This window comes from Gossypium arboreum, chromosome 6 (assembly GCF_025698485.1).
Source record: "Gossypium arboreum isolate Shixiya-1 chromosome 6, ASM2569848v2, whole genome shotgun sequence".
In the NCBI taxonomy this organism is placed as follows: domain Eukaryota; kingdom Viridiplantae; phylum Streptophyta; class Magnoliopsida; order Malvales; family Malvaceae; genus Gossypium; species Gossypium arboreum.
Window position 1 is genome coordinate 112665690 of NC_069075.1, and position 9361 is coordinate 112675050.

A 9361-nucleotide genomic window follows, 5' to 3' on the forward strand; every position below is an offset into this window, starting at 1 on the left:
AAATGGCTATTTAAAGCCGAATCTAAAACCTTTGTACATTCGGCACAAAAGAGAAATAAAAAAGGAAGCATTTTGATTTTAAAACAAAAATCAGTGAGTCAAAAATAAAAAGCAGCCAATCAAAGAGAAAAAACGCTAAATCGGAAAACAAATACCAAAAATCAGATACCTAAAGAACTAAGGTGATTATATCCTATACGTTTTTTTGATTCGTTTCTTTTTCTTTTCCATTTTTCGAGTTTTCTATTTGCATATATATATATATATATACACCTATATTATAAACACTTAAAATATCAAAAAATAAAAAAAAGAGGAGATTTTTACCTCCGACCATTGTGCCATGATGATGCATGCATCGAGGATGTCATGCGGAGGACGATGTGGCAGCTCGCCGGATTGCTGACCGAGCCTGAACCTGCAGAGAAAACAAAAAAAAGGCTTAGTTTTTTTAGAAACAAGCAGCAAAAATGACTTAAAAGGCTGAATTTTAACTTATATAGATGTTATGAAACGACGCCGTTTTGGTTGGCACCCATAAGCCCCAAAACGGCATCGTTTAGACAATGACCCGATGACCTGACCCACCTATGCCCAGGATCCGCGTGTTTTTGGACTGAGGGGTTATTTGTGTCCTCAGTCCCTCCGCTTTTGAGGCTTAGTTCAATGGGGTCTCGTTCTATTTCTTTTTCCTTTAATTTTATCCCTATGATTTTACTTCTATTTCATTTTAGCCCCGGTTAAACGTTGCGTTTTGGAGGGGGATAATTTCCCCCTTGGTCCCTCCTGGTTGCTCGCGCGCTCAGATTAACCCCTTTCTCCTTCATTTATTTTAAATTCGCCACAAAATTCCATTTTTAATTCGACTTCGTCCCTTTTTTACTTTTCCTTATTATTCTAATTTAATTTTAATATTATTATTGTTTTATTAACAGCCCATTATTATCATTTTATTTAATACTTGTATATATATATGTTATAAAGTATTATTAATAGTTTTAATATTATCATTCTTATTAATACATATGTATGTTAATATTATATGATGTCTATATTTTATACATATGTATATATATATATATTATGTATATTTCTTCTTTTTAATACTATATATATAAATTCTTTTTATACATTACGTATATATGTTTTAATATCTAAATACATATTATGCATATACATATTAACATTATACTTTGTATATTTTTATAAATATTATATATATATATATATACATTTTAATATATTATATATTGTGTACATACTTTTAATATTATCATGTATTCATTTTAATATATATGTATATATCTAGGTAATATTTATTTATTTATTTTTTAAAAAACATTATTATTATTTTTAGCATGTATATACTATGTGAATATTTTAAATATTGCATTTTATTATGTATACATATACGGATACATTTTTATATATTACGTGTATATATATTTTACTATTGTATTTTTATTGTTATACATATACCTTAATACTATATCATTTATATATTTTATTTCTCATATTATCTTATGTTTATGTTTTTAAACTATATCATGTATATTAATATTATATCATGCACATCATTTTATTATGTTATGTATGTTCTATTATATATATTTTTATAACTATTATGTGCTTATTTCACATATGTATCCCGTACATATATTTTTTATTATATATACTTTTATTTCTATTATCACGTATATATTTTAATACCATATATATTATTATCATTTATGCTATTATTATTTATATTATTATTTTTGTTATCGTTTTCGTCATCATTGTCATTTCATTTTGCCATGCTTTATTTATTTTTATTCGATTAGTTCATTTGCCTTATGCTTGTGTTTTATATTTTTATATTGCTAGCCTTGCTTTCATCCTTTTATAATCACTTATATCATTGTTATTGTTACTGTCGCACTTATTATTGTGTATTAGCACCACCATTTGGTTTTATGTTTTTACAATAAATCACATTATATTTTTCAATCGATACCTTAAAATAATTCTTTCATAAAAGTGATATTCCGTATTTGGTAATTCGAGACAATCGTGCCCTAACTTACTGGGTTTCGATTTTTTTCATTTAACCTAAATAACGGATTACTCTTTTAAATCGCTATACGAGTTTTGAAAAATGCTTATTCTCGAAAATGCGAAGTGTTGTGCCCTAACTTACCGGGTATGACATTTTGTCATCTCAAAATAAGAATTTGTTTTGAAATAAAGGCAATATTCGGTGTTCGAGAATTTGAGAAAACGTGCCCAACTTACTGGGTTTCGATTTCTCTCATTTACTCTAAATAATCGAATACCCTTTTAATAAAATACACAGATTTTATAAAAGGCAAGCTCGCTCTCGAAAATTTAAGATATCGTGTCCTAACTTACTGGATGTGACATTTCATATTTTGAGACGAGAATGTCTCTAACACTTGAGCTTTTTACAAAGAAGGATCGTATTTCAAAAATCTTCAAAGTTTTCAATCTTCGATCTTAAGACATTAATTAATCAACTAGGTACCAATTTTGGGCGTATCAAGGGTGCTAATCCTTCCTCGTGCGTAACCGACTCCCGAACTCATTTTCTGATTTTCGTAGAACCAAAATTATCATTTTAGTAAATCTTAACTTTTATTAAAATGGTTAATTTAAAGGTGACCCGATCACATCTCATCAAAAAGGATTGGTGGTGACTCCCATTTTTCGTTTTCGTTTTCAAATCCAAGTCGATTCCCGTTCCATTTTTCAAAAAAATGGTTACGACAATGAACTTTTGCTTTGTTTGTGAAAAGTAGCATCAAAGTTGATTTTCACATACTACCTCCGGCGGTCTCGAAGGCTCTCCCTCTACTCTTCGAGCAGGTAACCTCTTATTAAGTTCCTCCAATTCCTGTATATAACTCGTGATAAAACAAGCTATGTCAGACCCATTCTGTGGTATCCCCTGATGTAGGTATTTGTTCCTAGCTATCCACATAGCCCAAAACGAGCAGGCTATTACTCGACATTTTTAAATTAAGATACTATTATAGAGCTATAACATCCAATCTTTAAACTGGCCCTCGTTTAATTCCTGTGGCCATTCTATACCTAACTTTTCTCAAATTTCCTTTGCAGCTGAACAATCCCGAAAAGCATGCTCAACATTTTCCTCTTTGCCTATACATTTGAAATAATTCACAGATCCCACCAATCTCCTTTCGTATAGATTGTATTGAGTAGGCAAATAACTGTTAAAAATCCTCCAATTCATAATTTTTATTTTAGAAGGAAAATCCAAAATCCAAAGTCTTTTGTAAAAAGGATTTAAGCATGTCGTTTATTGTCGAGAATAGTCTGAGTGTATTTCTTTTATTAGTATTTTGTACTCGCTCCTTACTGAGTATTCTCTAGAAACCTCACCTCGCCATACTAGCACGTCCTCCTGTTATGCACATGGTAGAGGAATGCATAAAATCCTCTCAGCCTCTTCTTCATTGAAGGTAGTTTTAATTAATCCTTCCCTCCAACAATTTGAAGTTTGATCGATTAATTTGCTACATAACATATATGTTGATCGTTTGCTTATGTTTGGATTTTTAAATCCACAGCTCTCGACACCCACACATCCTCTCAAACCAAGATTTGATTTCTTGATTTGAGTCGCCAGCACAACCTCTTCTTTAGCAGCCCTTTCGCCCTCCGTACACCTTTCAGGTATATGAAGGTAAATTGTATAATCTTGCATTTAAAAAAATTGACTCTTGGTATATTTGGCCTTTAACGATCGCGCCAATAAAGAATTTAGATAACAAATTAGACGCCAACCTTGCTTTTTTAATAACACCAAATTAAATTTTGACAGCTATCTAAATCCTAATTATAACACCCCTGACTTGTCTCTGTTGCCGCATTAAGGTTATAGTTATTACGACACATGTCAAACCAAATGACAAAATAATAACATTTGATTATTAATTAAAATTCCAAATATTCAAAACCAATCATCATTCATAGCATATATATGATTATAGACCTTATATCGAGCTTATGGAACCTAAAAATCAATTTGGGAACTAACAAGGACTTATTTGAAATACAACAAAAAAATGTAAGAAAAATTAGAAACAGGGGTCACACGGCCATATGGCTAGGCCATATGACATAGCTTAGGTAGTGTGGCTTAAGGACATGGCCATGTGGCCAAACTGTGTATAGCTCGAAAACAGGGTCACACGGTCATGTCACCAAACCATGTGCCTGATTGTGTGCAATTCGAAATAGGATCACATAGCCGTGTCGCAGACTGTGTACCAAGCCGTGTGTGATTCGAAATAAAGTCACATAGTCGTGTCGCTAGACCGTGTAACAACCTTAGATCATGTGGGACAAACTTGCACCAAAATTTAATAGGCCACATAGTTATATGGTGTGACTGTGTATGGCACACAGCCGTGTGATAGCCCGTGTCCCAAGCAGTGTGCACCTAATATGACTTCCAAAACAAGCCAAAACAATGCCCTTTCCTTGAGTGCCAAGCCAAACTAAAATCAACCATTCACATAGCTTCAAAACACATTCAAATAAGCTTAAAACATACCTAAATATTAAACCTAAGTGCCTAAACAATATGTCCTCATTGGCACTACATTTCATACACCAATTTAATTCACATTCAAAGTTACAAGTCCTTACCTTAAACACATGCCAAACATATTGTTAAATTAAGCTTTATTTGAAAAGATTTTGATATAACAAATTAAAAGTGTTTTTGAATATAAGCTAAATTTGACAAAATAATTTTTAGATTTGAATTCTAAAAAATAAAACTTTGAATACTTACAATAAACTCTCAAAATTTTTTGAAACAATTTAAAAATCAAGTGAAGATTAACCAAGTTAAAATGATCTCAATTAAGTTAAAATCATTTTAACACATCAAAATGATTTTCAAACAATTCAGAATTGCTCCACGCCAAAAAGTATCGACACCATTTGACCAAGTATCGATAATTTTTGAAAATAATTGATACTCTTAGAAAAATTGAGACCAAAAAGGCATTTTGTTAAAACCCTAAAAATTATCGATACCATGTTTTTGGTATTGATATTTTTTAAGAATAATCGATACTTTTTTTAAAAGTGATACCAAAATTGTATTTTGTTTCTCATAAACCTTACAAAGTATCGATCCGGTATCAATAAAATATTTTTGAAGTATTTATTATTTCATTTTAACAATCACTGAATTAGCATTTATGACAAAAGATATCAATACCCTTTTTGGAGGTATCAATACTCGCAGTTGCAGGTGAAATAAATGCTCTTATTTTACATCCCCAACGGCCATATTAACTTCACCAACAACCTTAACTAGAAATCTATTAAGGGGTATAAATACCATCTTTTAAAGTCCTACAACATCCAAGAAAGTACTTCCAAGCAAAAATCATCAATCAAACAATCTTAAAGCTTAAATTTTCATATTCTTCTTACGTACAGTTGTGAACCTTATCCTTTTTCTTTTGCTCACGTGTATCTTATTGTATTTGTGCTTCAATTTGCAAACAATTTTATCTTGTAAGGATTGTTTCTTTGTTTGCTCATTTGTATTTCTTTAAGAGGTTTTGAAACTTCGAATTTGGGGTATAAACCTTAAGGAGTTGTAATTTTAAACCTTGTCCTCAAAGGTTGAACAAATTAGTAAATTTAGGAAAAATCCTTAGTGGTGGACAGCTAAAGTAGTAGAGTAGGCAATTGGGGCGGAACCACTCTAAATTCATTGTTTTCTTTATTTCATTCTTGCCTTTGCTTTCACCAAAATTTTTAAAGACCAATTCACCCCTCATCTTGACATTTTCGGTTTGTTTCATTAAGCTTTCACATATCAACTCATCTATTCTATTCACATTCAATTTTACCACATTTCAACCACTTTCAAGAGCACTAACCAAATAGCCTAATGCACATACATATATGGACATATTCAAGCCAACACCATAGATATATACACAAGTATGCTTTAACCAAGTTTAAACAACATCATTATAAGAAAAGAACTTAAAAACTCCTAGTACATGCCATTTATAACCAACATCCAAAATTATCAAAACTTCTAACGAGATGAAGGACGTATAGTATGTGTGCGCCGACTTGATTCCAACTAATGTAAGTAACTAGTGTTTAGTAAGCTTGTAAAAATCGTAAGCTTAAACTTACCAAATAGGCTCAATTTATACAATTCATGCATAAATTCCATTAACATGTTCATGAGTTCATTCAATTCCTATTCACATCACAAATCTCACAATTTAGTGAGTTCAATAAGGAAACATATAATCTTTCCATATCATGAAACATATATTAGGAACATATCAATATACAGTTCATTCATCACATCTCCAACATGTATCATTCATTCATTTCCAAAACATTTATAACACTTTCCATTTCATTCATTGAAATTGAATAACATATCATACAATTAAGTTCACTCGATTAAGCCTTTATTACCTATTGAACTAAATGAAATAACATCGGATACTAGGGAAATACTCACACAAGCTGTGATTGTAACAGTATATGCTCACACGAGTTGTGAAATGAGTTTTCTCACACGAGTTGTGGGTCAGGATATTAAGCTACACGATATTGCTCACACGAGTTTTGGGTCAGGATGTTAAGCTACACGATGTTGCTCACATGAGCTATGGAGAATCTGCAACAAAAGTAGGGCCTCAGCCATCGGTAGGACATCCAAGACCAGCATCTGAAATTCTAAATAAACCCTAATGATGTGTCATTTGTTATCCTAAGTATTCACGAGGTTCAAACGAGACATATTACATATCTGAATCCTTTGAATTCATTTCCAATATACCAATTCACAATCACATTAATGTAATTGACAATTTTCAGACATAACCAACAATTTGATCAACATGACAATTTAATCCCAATCACCAAATATCACACAACAATCATTTAAAACTATACCTAGCATAAACATTCATTAACATTTCAATCAAAACAACAAGTAATAATTTTAATCATTATACAAACTTACCTAGACAAAAACAGTCATGAAGACGATGCAGACAACTATTCAGCTACCTTAGCTTTCTGCGATTTTTGTCCGATTGATTTGTTTCTTAATCTAAATAATAATTTTTATTCAATTATTCAATTTAAACATCTGAAATAATTAAACTTAAGCTTATATGTCCTTTTAATATAAATTTATGAAATTACCCCAACCTTTTACCCTTATGCAATTTAGTCCTAAAATCAACTTGCAAAATTTCCTCAATTATCCTAAAATTTCCTAGGCCGAATCCAATGTCGTCCCTATATAGCCCAAAACAACTACATAATTACAAATAACCCATGAAAAATTTGAAATTATACCTATTTAATCCCTAACATTAAAATTACTAAAAATCACTTTATAAAATAATCATATTTAGCTATCAATCTCTTGAATGTAACACCCCAAACCCGTGACCATCACCGGATTTGACCACGTGGTGTTACCGGGCTTACTTCCCTTTATTTGTCTCTCTGAAATATTTGATTTCTGTTCCAGGCAGGCTAGTTAACTGCGTCACTGTCACCTTAAAAGTCATATCTCGAGTTCCAGAACTCAAAAATCAGTTCCGTCAATTTTCCCTGAAACTAGACTCATAATCCCATCTACACATTTTTTTCTAGAATTTTTGGTCAAGCCAATTAGTACAGTTTATTAGTTAAAGTAACCCCTGTTTCAGAGTTCGACTACACTGACCTTTGCGCATTACGACCTGGATATCATCTCGTACAGAGCTCCAATGATCATGCCGTTTATTTCTAATGAAACTACACTCAAAGGGGAATCTATGCATATAAGGCATGACTCCTAATTGTTTCTGGATAATTTATAGTAAATTTTCAAAGTCGAAACAGAGGATCCAGAAACTGTTCTGGCCCTGTCTCACAAAATCTCGAATATCTCTTAAAATACGACTCATATGGTTGTTTCGTTTCGTCCATATGAAAATAGATTCATCAAGGTTCAATTTCATAATTTATTCACTATTTAATTCTACTTATACTATTTTTAGTGATTTTTCTATCTCACCTCACTACTGCTGGTAGCATCTGTTACTGAAGCAAACAATGACTATTTCATAATTCTTCCATGGCCAACTATTTCATCATACATAATACAACTATGGCCACCTTATCAAAATTAAGGTTTCTAAGGCTCGTGACTATAGGTTTTAGGATCACACTCAACCAACCACATAGGCCATTTTCGCATGGCTTAAAGTTTACAACCCACAATTCAACAAAACAAAATAGCCTATACATGCCAAATGTTCTCCTAGTTTAACTACGAAGACAATACCAAAAGATTTCCAGCCGGTGTGATGACTTCAACGACGGTTCCGAGCACGCAAACGATACGAGTCCAAGAGACCTAAAATGGGTGACAAGAAAACACCGAGTGTGTTTATAACTCAGTAAGTCATAAGCATTCATCAACCATCCATTAATAAAATTATCACAACATGAAACGATAAACGACGCTAGGTACTCCATCCATATCAAAACTATACCATAATTCCTCGGACCTTTCGGTTCAATCTCATACCAAGTCATACATCCACATTTCATATTCCGTACAATAAGATATTTGAGGCATTTTCACACACCAACTCATTTTCACCATAATCATACAATTGCAATCATCACATAGATTTAAAGCTTACCAAGCTCAACCCGAGCATGAGCATATTGCCTATTCGTCATGAGCTCAAGGTACTTACCCGATCCGCTGTCCGGGATTAACTCGATAATGTCGCACACTCAGTGCCAATTGTAATGCAAGAGCATATAGTGAATCCGCACACTTTGTGCTATAAAATCAGCTCGCACACATAGTGCTATATAATCAAATTCGCACACTTAGTGCTATAAAATCAGCTCGCACACATAGTGCTATATAATTTGAGCTCGCACACTTAGTGCCATATATTTCCAGCTTGCACACTTAGTGCCATTCTCGTCACCGTACACACTTATTGCCCGCACACTTAGTGCCGAAAGCAAATTTTCTACACTTTTCACTATCTCTTTTACATTCATCAATATCATCTTTTCATACACATACATTCGTATATATTTCATCTCATTAAACACAATTGCATAGATATTACGATCATTTAATCAATAACAAATATATGCTTAATGACTTACCTTGTGTTAGGTAAAACGGTTCCAACTCAACTACTCGATGCTCTTTCCCTTGCCTTTGCTTGATTCTCCCCCTTTAACTTCTTGTGCTAAATCAATAAGTTAACTAGTTTAACCGTCTTGCTAAATATTTATATCAAAATAT